Source organism: Phocoena sinus, chromosome 8, assembly GCF_008692025.1.
Source record: "Phocoena sinus isolate mPhoSin1 chromosome 8, mPhoSin1.pri, whole genome shotgun sequence".
NCBI lineage: Eukaryota > Metazoa > Chordata > Mammalia > Artiodactyla > Phocoenidae > Phocoena > Phocoena sinus.
Genome location: NC_045770.1, coordinates 60,098,693 through 60,115,649, shown reverse-complemented (window position 1 = coordinate 60,115,649; position 16,957 = coordinate 60,098,693). Strand labels below are relative to the sequence as shown.

The window sequence follows — 16,957 nt, the reverse complement described above, 5'->3', positions numbered from 1 at the left end:
GCGGAGCGGCTGGGCCCGTGAGCCATGGCCGCTGAGCCTGCGCATCCGGAGCCTGTGCTCTGCAACGGGAGAGGCCACAACAGTGAGAGGCCCACGTACCGCAAAAAAAAAAAAAAAATTGTGAATTTAACACTTTAAAATTTAAAAAATTTTAAAGTGAGACTGCTAAAAAAAACAAAGTTTGTGTTCTTTGATCAAATAATTCCATTCACAGCAATAAAAGTTTAGAAAATTATCTGAAATATAAACAAAGATATATATGAATTAATATAATTATTTATCATTATGAAAAACTGGAGAAAAACTAAGTATCTAACAATAACTCAAGTAAATTATGATATATCCATATGATGAAGGCTTATGCAGTCATTAAAAATATTCTAAATAATTTTAATGACATGGGGAAATGTTGAATTTTAAAAGCACTATATATAGTGTTAGTGTGGTATGACTGTTTATGTTTTAAACTACATATACAAGTGTGTATGTGATACATACACACACATGCACAATTGTGAGTGTGAATATGCATGTTATATTTATAAGGAAATATATCAAATAATGTTTATTTGTGAGTTGTGGAATTATGGGTATTCTTACTTCCTCCCTTAAAAACCTTACTTTTCATGTTTTCTAAACTGTACCATGAAGTACAATCAGGAAAAAAATTTTAATTTCACATCATTTGACCCAGTAATTCACTTGCAGAGATGTATCATAAGAAAATAATGAAAAATACTGATCAAAACTTATGCATAATAATGTTCACGCAAAGATACACCAGAAATTACTAATTATAAATTAATAAAAACTATTAATAAGTAATTGTTACCTCTGCAGAGTAGGATTAGGATAAAGGGTGATGTGCAAGGGACTTACTTATTATATATATTACTTTTATAATTTGTATCTAAGTATTAGAGTATTGTTTAAAATAGAAAAAACTGAAAGCACTATAAAAATCCTATATGATAGACTATTATGCAGCCATTAGAAATATCGCGAATTCCCTGGTGGTCCAGTGATTAGGACTCTGAGCTTCCACTGCAGGGGGCCCAGGTTCGATCCCTAGTCAGGGAATTAAGATGCCACAAGCCGAGAGGCACAACCAAAAAGGAAAAAAGGAATATTTGTAAAGAGCTTCAGCAACATTAATTTATATAATGAAAACAATGGGAAACGGAAAAAAAGCAGAAGACAAAATTGTAGGTAATATATGATCTGGACTATGCCACACAGAAATGTGCATAGGTACAAAATATTGAAAGGAAACACTAAAATGGAAATAAGTGATTTTCTCCAGATGGTAGGGTTATGGATGATTTTAGTTTTCTTTATACTTTTCTGTATTTTTCATATTTCCTACAGTGAATATATACTATTTTCAATCAGTTCAAAAAAATGTTTTTGGTTTCCACTGTATATTCAAAAGGATTAGCAGTAGTAAGGAACTCACTAAACAAGACTGTAGGATGTATACGCCTAAGAAAATCTTCATCTTTGGGGAGTGGCGAAAGTGCAGTCTAAAGGGACACTGCTGACTATTTCCTGCCTTCTTGTAGTTGGAGGTGCTTTAGAAAATATAACTAAGGAATCAAGTACATAAACATTAGATGGCTGACAAACTTTATACTTTAAGAACCGAGACCACCACCTTCTCAACCCTGAAATCTAAGACCTTACACTTGAAAAACACTCCAAAACACTCAAGAGCTAACTCCATGAAGAATAAAATCCAAATCCCTTAGCATGACACTTAAATGTTCTTTAAGATCCAACCATCAAACATCTTTTCCAGCCTCATCTCCAGCTCATTCCTCTAAAATATCTTCTATCTCAGGAACACTTTTCCCAGACATGCCAGGCATTTTCCAGGCTCTGTGCCTTTGCCCATGCCGTGACCTCCTCCATAATGCCCTTTCTAAAAAACGAAAAAGGTAAAAAACATTTTTTAAAAAAGGGAATTCCCTGGTGGTCCAGTGGTTGGGACTCTGTGCTCTCAGTGCCAAGGGCCCAGGTTTGAGCGAACTAGGATCCCACAAGCCACGTGGCACGGTCAAAAACAAAAAACAAAAAAACCCAAAATGTCCTTTCTTCTGAACTTAAGGAATTCTAATTCACCCTTTACAACCTAGCTCAAATGCTTTCTCCCTTCAGAAGCTCTCCTTGTTCCCCCCAATTCAGGAATAATTGTTGTTTCCTCTATATGCTCCATATTGCTTGTTCCTCTACACACTTTACTTCATTCCTCCTTGGGTCAACGTTAGCTGCATATGTATTTCACTTGACTAATAAGCTCCTGAAGAGCAGAAACCATCTTATTCACCTATCAGCTCCGTTCCAGCACAATGCTTGCACACCGCAGGTGCTAAATAATGCTGCCCAACTGAATGACAGCCAACTGGCCCTAATCTAGAGAATTCTTTCAGTGAGGCAGCCAGCGAAGCCAAACTGTCAAAGAGGACAATCCCTCTACTTTAAAGCCACATACCTAGCAAGAGTGACCAGCAGAAAATGTCATGGGCCTGCCACTTTAAGGGGACTGGCAAGCTGACTGTGTTTACACAATCCTAATTAAAACTAAAGGGCACTGAGGGAAAGAAGAGAAATAGGGAGATTAAGAGGTGTGGATTCTACAGATCACCTCCTCCTCTGTTTAGAGCCCAAATCTCCCAGCCTAGTACATAGCGAGCTCACCAAGCAGCCTATTCTCTCCTTGCTGTCACTGTAGGATCTAAGTATTGAAAAGCAACTGATTAGGTCTCTCCAGCAACTGGCTCTGCTCTTAGGCATTTAATTTCTATTGTGGTTACATGGGGCTTTTTCTCTAAATGAATCCCACACTGCTCCAATCATTAAGAAAATCCCTTTAAAGAGAGGCTTGAAATTAACAACAGCAGGGAACAAAGTCTCTAACCCTTCTAAACCACAATATCCACACTGTCCATTTTGATGATATTCACCCCCACCTCCTTCAAACAATAGGTCCTACCAGGGAATGACTACCTCTCTCAAGATCAGCATGTCCTGTGATTGTTTTTCAGGAGAAAGCTCCCAGTGCCTGCTTCTCATTAAACAGCTGCTTCACGTTTGATCACTGAGCTGTGACTGCAAGTAGAGAGTATAGTCACTATAATTTAAGGACTAAAAAGGAATTCCACTCCTACCTCCCTAGTCTAATAGTCAAGCAGCTTAGAACAAACAGATAGCTCGCTACCTCAAACCTCCTTTGGCCTACCTGTTTTCAGATCTAGAACTCTTAGTATCTCTTTCAATGAAGAAAAATGAAGACAACATGGCCGTGAGAAAGAGAATCTCAAAGTGACTTAGTGACAGAACCTTTTGATTAGGATGCTTAACGCCTTATTTTCTTGACTAGTTATCAACAAGACACCATTTCCAGGAACAAAGTCCAGGATACTACAGACAGCCTAACTGAAATGCGTTCAAGAGAGCCCCTCTGGGGCTTCCCTGGTGGCGCAGTGGTTGAGAATCTGTCTGCCAATGCAGGCGACACGGGTTCGAGCCCTGGTCTGGGGACGATCCCACATGCCGCGGAGCAACTGGGCCCGTGAGCTACAATTACTGAGCCTGTGCGTCTGGAGCCTGTGCTCTGCAACAAGAGGCCGCGATACTGAGAGGCCCGCGCACCGTGATGAAGAGTGGCCCCCGCTTGCCACAACTAGAGAAAGCCCACACACAGAAAGGAAGACCCGACACAGCCATAAATTAATTAATTTTTAAAAAAAGAGCCCCTCTGCTTTGACCCCCACCCATCCCCACCCCTCCTCAAACTCAAACTGCTGAGGAAAACAAATAAACAAACAACAACAGACAACAAACCAAGTAAGCTGATACATCATTTCTCCTACAAAAGACTGGAGCTACCAAATCATCTGCTTCAGCCACGCCAGCTGGGAATCATCCTGACGGACTATGGTGTGCTGGTGAGCAGTGGCTGCTGCAGCCTGAGCAGCTTGTGGCTGCTGAGTCTTCTGGAGCCGGGACTGCAGTGGCTCCTCAGCTACAATGTCCCATAGCAGCATGTTCCAACCCTTTTTGACCCTCAGCACGTTTGTGATTTGGGAGGACTACCACGAGAAAGGCTAATTCTCCCTGCCCACTATCTTGTCACTTTGACCTAGAAGCAGGCATACGCACAGGGAGTATAAAGGAAGTGACGCCCTTTTAAACAAACATTTCCAATCTTGTTGAATCAAGTGAAAACTGTAATCAAAATAGTCTCCTAAGATTTACAAGACACTACTTTGGGAACTGCCTTTAAAGGCTACTCCATGCGAGACACACACAAAAATTAAATCTTATTATTTTACAGTCACACCTCATTCTTCACCAGAATAGATACTGCCTTGCTTGTCTTTGGCTCACATCTTCTAGCTGTTTCCAAAAACTGAATCTACCAAGCAAGAGTGAAGATTTGCTACCTCTGAGAATATTCAAAAGATTGGCTGAGAGGCCAAAGATGTTTTGAGCGCTGGCAGCATCACCTGAGTAAACGTAAAGGCTGAGAACACGATTACTTCGAGGGGGACAAACTTACAAATACTCTAATTGTCCCAAAATTACAATGAAGGGGACAAGGTATGGGCAGTATATGTCACGTGTGTTAAAGATAAACTATTATACTAATTTACAGCCACACATTACATAATCATAAATTTTGGCTCTGGAAGAAATCTTCTAGATCATATAATCTAAACTGCTCATGTTTACGTATAAGAAAACTATAGTCCACTGGGGTTAGGAAGTTTGTCCCTGGTCACACAGCTCGTTAGCAGTAATCAGGACTAGAAACCTAGTCACCCTGACTCCCAGCAAAAACCACAAACACCCTAATCCATGCACCTCCCCCTTCCTGTTCCTCGCTGCTGTCTTTCAAAGGGGAGATAACTCAGGACACTAAAGCACAGCAAGAATGGTTTTGAAACCCAGTTTCTGAGAAATGATAGCTTAAGATCAGGACTTCTCTGCAGCAGCTCCTATGAGTATGAGCCATCGTTTAGTGCCTGGTTCACAAGAGTTCTGGGTAATCCACCTCACAACAGGGGTCAGTGAAACCCCCTAGACTCTCCTCCCATAGCTAGAAAATATGTTTATTAAACATCTCTGCCCACCTCCTGCAGTAACCTGTTTACTTCAAGTAATTGAAAGAAGATTACTTAGAAGAACCTGGATCAAGGAAAAAGAAAGCAGTAGAGATCCTGTTCGGGAAAAAGCTGACCTATGAAAAAGCAGAGAGAGAGCAGGAACCATTTTGACTCACCTCCTGGTGAACAGCTTTCTCAGGTTCGGACAAAGTGATCCCTGGCAATCTGGCTTATAATTAGCCTCCACCCAAGGAAGGGGCAAAGGGACAGGAATGCTGTTCATTCCCGCATCCCGCCGACTGTTGGTCAGCTGAGCCTCACATCATCCTGGGCAGCCCCAGCATTCTGTAGATCAGACAGCCACCGGAAGGGAAGCCACGCAGCCTAGTTCAATGCGGTGGGTCAGTGGCAGAGCAGGAAGAGTCACCAGGGCAGAAAGTCTGGCCTCCTGTGGCAAGACAGCCAAACCACACCCCAACGTGGTCAGCACTGGGGAGGCTCTGCCATACTAGGGCTCCAGTCTCTAAAGCAGGAAAGGTCCTTCCTCAGGAGGCTCCATACCACTCACATTTCTAAGTGTGTCCCTCCTGCTCAAAAACCTTCCATGGTTTTCTTCCTAAAGCACCATATCTAAATCCCTTGGCTTAACTTTCCAAGCCCTCCATTATACAGCCTCAAGTCATTTATTCAACCTTATTTTCCACTGTTCCACAGTGTACACTCTGAGCTAATCAAGCCAGTCTTCCCATTTCTCTCTGCATGAGCCAAGCCCTTTCTCATTTCCATGCCTTCAGTTATCCAGCAGTGGTAAATTCAAGCCCCTTCAGGGGTTAGGCAGGTAATAGAAATGAATGTTCCAGTGTGGCACATGGAAAAACTAGGAAGTGTTGCCCCCACCTAAAGGCATTCAAATGTTTTAATTCAAGTATTTATGCAATATTTCACTCTGAGCATCACAATAACATTTTAAAGAGTTACCAATACTCTTTCTAGCTTGCACGTAAGGAAACTTCCCTGAGGTTAGGCAGCTGTCAAAATGCTGAGCACAGTCTCTAGGCCTGTCTGAAACCAAAGCAAGAGCTCTAAACTATTACGCTTCCCAGCAGTACAAACACCATGAAAGATACAGAGCTCTAAACTCTGGAGAGGAAATTCACTTTTCATGATATATAACCTTAGTAGTGGGATGAGAAGTCCAAATAGCAGCTTGTCTAACCATACTCCAACTGCCTCAAATTCTATCCATCTTCCAAACCCCATCTTCCTACTAAAGTCTCTCCTAGTACCTCCAGGTCCTACTGAATTCCCTCTTCTCTCAATTCTGATGGGGCTTACAGATTAGACAACATAACTGAGTGCTAAATTATCTACTGTCATGCAAAACTGAATACTGTTTCCATGTGTTTTCTAGCTTCACTAATCAAACTACTGTATTAACCTATCTAGTTCTACCAAAAATGTTTAACCTGTATCTAGTCAAGAGGAAATAGTCATACAAATCCAAATTAAGAGACATTCTGCAAAAAACTAACTTGAACTCTAAAGAATGTCAATGCTATGACAGATGAAAAGGCATTCAAGATTAAGGGATTTAAAAACTGTTCAAAGTTAAAGCAGAATAAAGGCTTGACAAAGTCGTGACAACTAACACATGCATGATCCTTCAATGGATCCTGAACTGACAAAAAGTCTATGAAAGACATCATTGGAAAAATTAGAGCAATCTGAACAAGTACTGTATACCGGATGAATTGAATTTGAGTGTAATTTTATTGTGGTTATGATAGGAAAATACTCTTATTTTTTTAGGAAATACTTGTGGAAATATTTAGGGATGAAGTAACATGATGTTTACATCTAACAGTCAAAAGGTTCAGAAAATGAAGGATAGAGACCAAAAATAGCAAACTGTTAACAATTAGTGAATCTTGGTGAAGAATATACAAGCATTTGTTACATTATTCTTGTTAAGTATCTGTAGGTTTGAACAGCTGGGGAGTAGGGAAATTCTGTATTATAAATACACTTGTTAAATATTCAGCTCTGTGAGAGGTATAATAGGCACTCATTATGATTTGCTCACTGCCTAAGGAAACTGGGCTTTGGGGGTCAGCAACCAGACAGAGACCACTTTGCAGTAGTTCATGAGGGGTACCATGGCAAACTCTAAGGGAACAAGAGGTTTCCCTCAAACTCACATCGTCACGCCATAGGAAAGACAGAAAAGTAGGCAATCAACGCTATTGTTACCTCACCCCTCACTGAGACCATCCAGAAGTCAGGCACTTGACAAATGCCCCCTTACAGGGCAGAATGCAGTTGCTACCCACACACAGGACCAAAACCTCGGGTCACATTGTATTCACCTTGCCACAGGGCACCAAAAACTTGACAGCCTGCAAAGCAAGTGTCTCTAGCCAGTCACGGGAAGGCACCCAGGTGGTCAAATAAATAAGCCTGAAATACATGCACAGTCTTCACTCCTCACCAGACAAACCAGTCCTGAGCTGCAATAAGGCAGAAGAAATATGCAAGGCTGAATCACTGGCATTTCCTGCACTGGCTTCAAAGAAACTGGCCCTTAAAGAGGACAGAAAGGACAGCTGACACAGCTGCCAAGAGAGGCCTCAACCCAGAAGCATGCTGTGCAATATGCCTTCTCTCCCTTCTACAGCCACCAGATCATTTTACTTCTGCCAAGTGGTCCCTTATTAGGGTGACTGACTGCCCAAAGGCCAATCCTTAGCCTTGACTCTCTCCTCCCCTCATTGACAGCCAAGATTCTGCCCTTTCCAGACAGCTCCTCCCCCAATTTAGCAGAAAGAATAGTCAAAACTATTCCCCCCAAACCTCCATCAACTGAAGTAAGATCTCCAGAGGTGTAACATTCAGCTTTCTTCTCAAACCTACCATGTTTAGCATTTTTACCAAAGACAGAATGAAAACATGTAAGGTCTGCTTGTTAAACTTTGGAATTGTAAACTGTGAAGAAAAGAAAATACAATGTTTTTAGATTTGATCCGGCAAAAAGATCTTAACAGGTTCAGTGATACCAAAAATAGCCAATATATAATTTAACAGGACTACACATAAAGCCCTGCATTTAGAATAAAAGAAATCAACCAAACTAACATGGGATGGTAAGGACCTGGTACAACAGTTCATATTAAAAAGGTTGCCTTTGGGGGAAAAAAAGGCTGCCTATGGTGGGAAGTGGAGGACAGGCTGTTACTCCAGACACTCCCCTGTGAACCATCAATCTGACAGACCTACCCAAAACATTAATGTGGCTCAGGTCATGTTAGTAGAAGACGACTCTGTGCCCCACCTCTGAAAGCAAAGTCAGAGCACGTGCGAGAAAGAATGACAACCACTGTGGTGAAGGGTCTGAAAGTCATGTCATGGCAAATGTGAGGGGGGAACTACAGATGTTATGCCAGGGAAAACATGAAAACTTTTTTCAAACATATGCATGCTTGTCATGTAGACAAGGAGAAAGACTTACGTGTCCCCGTGCAAGAAGCCAAAACCAGAACTAGTTAGTACAAGTTAAAGGAGGATAGATTTTGGTTTGATGTAGGAAAGAACTTTCAGCCCAATAAATAAGAATGGGCATTATGGAATCCAGAATGCTTGGATTAGAACACCAACCCTACCACTTACAAACTGTATGGCTTTGGGTAGATTAATTTATAGTAGAAATAATAGTACTTACCTCATAGAGCTTTGGGAAGCAGTTCATGTGAAGTGCTTAGAACAGTATACGCTGAAAAAAAAAAGAAAGTCATCTATCGCTATTACTAACTGTTGATATAATGGACCAGATAACCCGAAAATCTTCCTACTAAATATGCCTGGAAATGCTTAGAAAAATATAATAAAAATCCTTTTAGACTTGCTAGTTAAGTTATTTTCTCTAAGCTCCACACCTACCCTGTTATGCTCTGCTCTGTGATGCTGGGGCTCGGACTCCACCAATACTATCTCACCTTTGCCAGCGGGCTCCCAGTCAGGTTCTGTCTACAGGGGGTGCTAAAGGGAAAATGGAAGGCAGGAAGAGGCTGCAAGGGACTTCCTTCTTCCTGTGGCTCGCTGTTTCTTGACAACAGCAGTTGATGCTTCCCTGCTTCTTTCTAAACTCCCTCTCAGAGGCACCAGCACCAGCAGGGCAGGGCTCAACCAAACCTGGCTCCTCCAGGCCCCTCCTGTGAGCTCCTGAGAAACCAGCAACACCCTCTCCTCAGAGAATCAGGGTGCATGCAGTTCCATCAGATCTCTCCAGAATTCTAGGTTCTGACAACCCCTACCTTCTTCCCTTTGTTTTTCAGTCTTGGATGAGGCAGGTGCTTAATGCAGTTATTATATCAAAGTTACTTTAAGACTCCCTTTTTGCTCTTTCAGCCCTCCAACAAGGGTTTAAACTAAACACCTTTACTGAATTCACTCTATTAAAATATCTGTGTGTGGTTTCTATTTTCCTGATAGGATCCTAACTTACACTAGATAAACTGAACTCACAAGAAAGTAGGAGAAATCCCAGGAAACAGAAAGAAAGAAGCTGAAAATTGGATTAGTGAGGCATAGCTGTCCCAGCAATGTAAGGAATTCGTGACCTCCTCATAGTCCAGGAGATCTTGAGCCCGTAAAAAACAACTGAGATCTCTGTATAAAGGCTGGAATCCTCAGTAAAAAAGACAGACTAGGAAAAAAAAAAAAATCTGTCCACAGGGAAATAAGGGAGGTTGCCTTGCTCATCTAGTAAAGTGGGAGGAAAAAACTTTCTAGGAGGGCTTCCCTGGTGGCGCAGTGGTTGAGAGTCCGCCTGCCTATGCAGGGGACACGGGTTCGTGCCCCGGTCTGGGAAGATCCCACATGCCGCGGAGAGGCTGGGCCCGTGAGCCATGGCCGCTGAGCCTGCGCATCTGGAGCCTGTGCTCTGCAACCAGAGAGGCCACAACAGTGAGAGGCCCGCGTACCGCAAAACAACAACAACAACAAAAACACAAAACTTTCTAGGAATTAATAACCATAGGTGCACACAAGAGAGGGATTTGGAGTTAAAAATTTTTTTTTTTTTTTTTTTTTTTTGCGGTACGCGGGCCTCTCACTGTTGTGGCCTCTCCCGTTGCGGAGCACAGGCTCTAGACGCGCAGGCTCAGCGGCCATGGCTCACGGGCCCAGCTGCTCTGCGGCATGTGGGAATCTTCCCAGACCGAGGCACGAACCCGTGTCCCCTGCATCGGCAGGCAAACTCTCAACCACTGCGCCACCAGGGAAGCCCTGGAGTTAAAAATTTATACAAAGTCTGTGGCCTGGAAATCTACAAGTACAGAAAAATTCCAGACATTTTACTCCCAGGTTGGGAACAGCCTTTAGTTCCCAGCAGGAGCAAATACAAAGTTGCTGCAGGAGATACACAAATGGCCAAAAGATGTTCAACATCATCAGGAAAATGCAAATTAAAACCACAATAACACTACACCTCCATGAGAACGGCTAAAATTAAAAAGACTGACAATACCAAGTGTTGGTAAGAATATAAAGAAACTAGAGCTCTCAGATACTGCAATGGGAACATGAAACAGTACAGCCACTTTGGAAAACTGGTAATTTCTTAAAAATTTAAAGATAACATGCCATATGACCCAGCCATTTCACTCCGAAGAGTCAAGAAAATACATGTCCACTCAAAGATTTGTACATGAATGCTCACAACAATTTTATCACAACAGCCAAAAACTGGAAACAACCCCAATGTCCATCAACAGTAAATGATAAACAAAACTGTATGATATAGTCATATAACAGAATACTACTTAGGAACAGAAAGTAACAAATTACTGATATATGTACTAAATAGAAAAATTTGAAATGCATTACACTGCCTGAAAGAAAGCAGACATAAAGGTACACTCTGTATAATTTGACTTAGATAAAATTCTAGAAAATACAAATTAATCTATAGTGGTTCCTGGGGCCAAGGGAAAGGGAAAGATGAACTGTAAAGAGGCATAAGGAAACTTTTGGGAGTGATGGGAATGCTCTGTATCTTGATTGGGGCAGCTTTTTATAAGTGTATAAATCTGTAAAAACTTTTTTTACTTTAAAAAACGTATTATAAATGCATAAGTTATAATTAAGCAAAGCTGATTAAAATAAAAAAGCTGTTTTTGAGAGAACTGACCTCAACTCAAGCTACATAAGGCTATCATAGATAATACTCCTTTGAATATGAGCTCACAATCCAAAATTATAAAATACTTGAGGAAACAATCCATCATGACAAAGAGTCATTAAAACAAATGGCAGGATTATACTCGAAAAGCTTCAGAAAACTGAACAAACACAGTAAGTTAAATTTATTTAAAATTAATATAGATGAATTGAAAACACAGGACAAAAACAAGATACCATGAAAAACAAAGAGGCAGATTTGAAAATGAACCAAAGAGTACCTGAGGAAATGAAAAACTTAGCTAATGAAAATAAGAATTCAAAAAGTAAATTTGGGGCTTCCCTGGTGGCACAGTGGTTAAGAATCTGCCTGCCAATGCAGGGGACACGGGTTTGATCCCTGGTCCGGGAAGATCCCACATGCCACAGAGCAACTAAGCCCACGTGCCACAACTACCGAAGTCCATGTGCCTAGAGCCCATGCTCCAAAACAAGAGAAGCCACCGCAACGAGAAGCCCGTGCAACTCAACAAAGAGTAGCCCCCACTTGCCGCAACTAGAGAAAGCCCACGTGCAGCAACGCAGCCAAAAATAAATAAGTAAGTATTTAAATTTATATATTAAAAAAATAAATTAGTTCTAGCTTAAGAGTAATTAGTATGCTAGGAGATAGGTTTAAGGAAATTATCTAGAGGTAACACAGAAAGATAGAGACAGAAATCATGAAGAAAAGAATAAGAGATGTGGAGAACAGAATTAACAATAGAAGGTTCAAGGTAAGTTAAATATGAGATCAGGGAGAGGCACTATTTAAAGAGGTATATGCCAATAAAATGGACAACCTAAGAGAAATGGATAAATTCTTAGAAATGTACAATCTCCCAAGACTGAATCAGGAAGAAACAGAAAATATAAATAGACCAATTCCCAGTAATAAAATTGAATCAGCAATTTTAAAAAACTGCCAATAGGGGCTTCCCTGGTGGCGCAGTGGTTGAAAGTCCGCCTGCCGATGCAGGGGACACGGGTTCGTGCCCTGGTCCAGGAGGATCCCACATGCCACGGAGCGGCTGGGCCCGTGAGCCATGGCCGCTGAGCCTGCACGTCCAGAGCCTGTGCTCTGCAACAGGAGAGGCCACAGCAGTGAGAGGCCTGCATACCTCAAAAAAAAAACCAAAACCAAAACCAAAACAAAACAAAAAAACTGCCAATAAACAAAAGTGAAGGACCAGACGACTTCACAGGTGAATTCTACCAAACATTTAAAGAAGGTAACACCTATTCTTCTCAAACTATTCCAAAATAATTACAGAGAAAGGAATGCTTCCAAACATTTTCAAGGCCAGCATCACCACAACACCAAAACCAGACAAAGATATCACAAAGAAAGAAAATTACAGGCCAATATCACTTTATAGTTGTGAAAATCCTCAACAAAATATTAGCAAACCAAATTCAACAACACATTAAAAGGATCATGCACCATGATCAAGTGGTATTTATCCCAGGGATGCAAAGATGGTTCAATATCCACAAATCAATCAGTGTGATACACCACATTAACAAACTGAAGAATAAAAATCATCTAAATGAATGCAGAAAACACTTCTGACAAAATTCAACATCCATTTATGATTTAAAAAAAAATAGCATCAAAGTGGGTCTGGATGGGACTTCCCTGGTGGTACAGTGGTTAAGAATCTGCTTGCCAATGCAGGGGACATAGGTTCGATCCCTGGTCCAGGAATATCCCACGTGCCGCGGAGCAACTAAGCCCGTGTGCCACAACTACTGAGCCTGCACTCTAGAGCCCACGAGCCACAACTACTGAGCCTGCGTGCCACAACTACTGAAGCTCACGTGCCTAGAGCCCGTGCTCCGCAACAAGAGAAGCCACCGAAATGAGAAGACTGTGCAACACAACAAAGAGTAGCCCCTGCTCACCACAACTACAAAGTGCACACGTAACAACAAAGACGCAATGCAGCGAAAAATAAATAATTTTTTTAAATGACAAAAAAAAGGTGGGGGCTTCCCTGGTGGCGCAGTGGTTGAGAGTCTGCCTGCCGATGCAGGGGACACAGGTTCGTGCCCTGGTCCGGGAGGATCCCACGTGCCGCGGAGCAGCTGGGCCCGTGAGCCGTGGCTGCTGGGCCTGCGCATCCAGAGGCTGTGCTCCGTGACGGGAGAGGCCACAGCGGTGAGAGGCCCGTGTACCATAAAAAAAAAAAAAAAAAAAAAAAGGTGGGTCTAGAGGGAACATCTCAACAAAATAAAGACCACGTATGACAAGCTCACAGCTAACATCATACTCAACAGTAAAAAGCTGAAGGCATTTCCTCTAAGATCAGGAACAAGACAGGATGCCCACTCTCACCACTTTTAGTCAACCTAGTATTGGAAGTCCTAGCCACAGCAATCAGGCAAGAAAAAGAAATAAAAAGAATCCAAATTGGGAAGGAAGAAGTAAAACTGTCACTGTTTGCAGATGACATGATACTACAGAAAATCCTAAAAGGGCCACCAAAAAAATTAGAACTCATCAATGAATTCAGTAAAGTTGCAGAATACAAAATTAATATACAGAAATCTGTTGTGTTTCTATACACTAACAAAGAATTATCAAAAAGAGAAATTAAGAAAGCAATTTTATTTACAATTGCATCAAAAGGAATAAAATATCTAGTAATAAATCTAACTGAGGTAAAAGACCTGTACTAAAAAAAAGACAAGACGCTGATGAAAGAAATTAAAGATGATACTAACAAATGGAAAGATACACCATGCTAATGGATTGGAAGAATTAATACAGTTAAGTCCCCTACATACGAACAAGTTCCCTTCCAAGAGTGTAAGTCCAATTTGTTCCCAACTCCAACAAAGTTAGCCTAGATGGCCAACTAACATAATTGGCTATACAGTACTGTACTATAATAGGTTTATAATACTTTTCACACAAATAATACATAAAAAACAAACACAAAAATAAAATTTTAATTTTACAGTAGAGTACCTTGAAATGTACAGTAGTACCAGCTACATCACTGCTGCTTTTATGCTTGCTTCTGGACATCCTGGGCTTGAAATAAAGATACTGTACTACTGTACTGTACAGAGTACTGTACAGAAAAGTACACAAAAGCAGAACCACTTGTAGAGGATGCATGCACGTGACAATGTATGCCAGACACGTGAACTACCTTATGTGATTGAACATTTGAATACATGCTCGCATCTTTGAAAGTTTGCAACTTGAAGGTTCGTATGTAGAGGACTTACTGTATTGTTAAAATGACCATTCTAGCCTAAGGCATTCTACAAATTCGGTGCAATCCCTATCAAAATACCAAGGGAATTTTTCACAGAACTAGGACAAATAATTCTAAAATTTGTAATGGAAACACAAAAGACCCTGAATAGCCAAAACAATCCTGAAGCACAAAACTGAAGGTATCATGCTCCCTGATTTCAAACTATACTACAAAACTATACTAACCAAAACAGTACACCAAAACAGACATACAAGGGCTTCCCTGGTGGCGCAGTGGGTAAGAATCCATCTGCTAATGCAGTGAACATGGGTTCAAGCCCTGGTCCAGGAAGATCCCACATGCCGCGGAGCAACTAAGCCTGTGTGCCACAACTACTGAGCCTGTGCTCTAGAGCCCGTGTGCCACAATTACTGAGCCCACACACCACAACTACTGAAGCCCGCATGCCTAGAGCCCGTGCTCCGAAACAAAGAGAAGCCTCTGCAATGAGAAGCCCACGTATCGCAACAAAGACCCAATGCAGACAAAAATAAATAAATTAAATAAATAAAATTTAAAAAAAAGACACACAGATCAATGGAACAGAACAGAGAATGCAGAAATGAACACACACTTACATGATCAATCAATCTACAACAAAGGAGATGAGACTATACAATGAGTAAAAGTCTCTTCAATAAAGAGTATTGGGAAAACTGTACAGCTACATGCAAAAGATTCAAACTGGACTACTTTCTCCTTTCTCATACCATATACAAAAATAAATTCCAAATGAATGAAGACTTAAATGTAAGACCTGAAACCATAAACCTCTTAGAAGAAAACTCAAGCAGTGTGCTCTTTGACATCAGTCTTAGCAATATTTTTTTGGATATGTCTCTTCAGGCAAGGGAAACAAAAGCAAAAATAAACAAACGGGACTACATCAAACTAAAGAGCTTTTGTATAGCAATGGAAACTAGCAACAAAAAGTGAAAAGAAGACTAAAACATGGTATGGGAGAAGATATTCACAAACAATATATCTGACAAAGGGTTAATATCCAAAATATACAAAGAACTCATATAACTCAACATTAAAAAAAAAACCAAATTAAAAAATGGGCAGAGGACCTGAACATTTTTTTCAAAGAAAACAAACAGATGGCCAATGGCTGCATGAAAAGATGCTCAACATCACTAATCATCAGGGAAATGCAAATTAAAACCACTATAAGATATCACCTCATACCTGTTAGAATGGCTATTATCAAAAAGACAACAAACAAGTCCTGGGGAGGATGTGGAGAAAAGGGAACTCTCTGGCACTGTTGGCAGAATGTAAATTGGTGCAGCCACTATGGAAAATAGTATGGAAGTTCCTCAAAAAATTAAAACAGAACTACTATATGATCCAGCAATTCCACTCCTGGGTGTTTATCCAAAGAAAACAAAAACGAGGTGAAAAGATATATACACCCCTATGTTCATTGCAGCATTATTTATAATAGCCAAGATATGAAAGCAACCTAAATGCCCATGGATAGATGAATGGATAAAGAAGATGTGGTACATATATCTAATGGAATATACTCAGCTGTAAAAAAAGAATGAAATCTTACCATTTGCGACAACACGGATGGACCTAGAGGGTACTAGGTAAGTGAAATAAGTCAGACAGAGAGAGACAAATACTGTACCATTTCAATTATATGTGAAATCTAAAAAACATAACAAAACAGAAAGAGTCACAGAGAACAAACAGGTAGTTGCTAGGGAAGCTGACTGGGGGGATGAAAAATAGGTGAGGGAGATTAAGAGGTACAAACTTCCAGTTACAAAATAAGTGAGTCACGGGTATTAACAGTACAGTGTGAGGAATATAGTCAGTAATGTAATATTTTTGTATAGTGACAGACGGCATAACTTTTTTGGGTTTTTTTAAAAGTTATTTTATTTATTTTTGGCTGCGTTGGGTCTTTGTTGCTGCGCTCGGGCTTTCTCTAGTTGCACCAAGTGGGGGCTTCTCATTGCGGTGGCTTCTCTTGTTGTGGAGCACGAGGCTCTAGGCGCGCGGGCTTCAGTAGTTGTGGCTGGCGGGCCCTATAGTGCAGGCTCAGTAGCTGTGGTGCATGGACTTAGTTGCTCTGCGGCACGTAGGATCTTCCTGGACCAGGGCTTGAACCCGCGTCTCCTGCACTAGCAGGCAGATTCTTAACCACTGCACCACCAGGGAAGCCCGGAAAAACATTTTTTTTTAATAAAGGGGGGAATTTTTACAAAATTGAAAGGTATGAAATCTCAGATTGAGGCATCACTATAAGCCCCCAGTAGGATAAAATTAAATCCACACAATGTAATGAAACTGCAGAACACGAATGACAAAAAAAAAGGATCTTAAAAACAACCAGAGAAAAAGGCAGGT

The 16,957-nt window shown here is 41.0% G+C and overlaps 1 protein-coding gene across 1 annotated transcript in view; it reads right to left on the bottom strand.

Moving 5' to 3' along the window:
* NUMA1 (nuclear mitotic apparatus protein 1) overlaps nucleotides 1–16,957 on the bottom strand; it is a 75,480-nt gene that overhangs the window by 56,253 nt on the left and 2,270 nt on the right. The window lies entirely within an intron of this gene.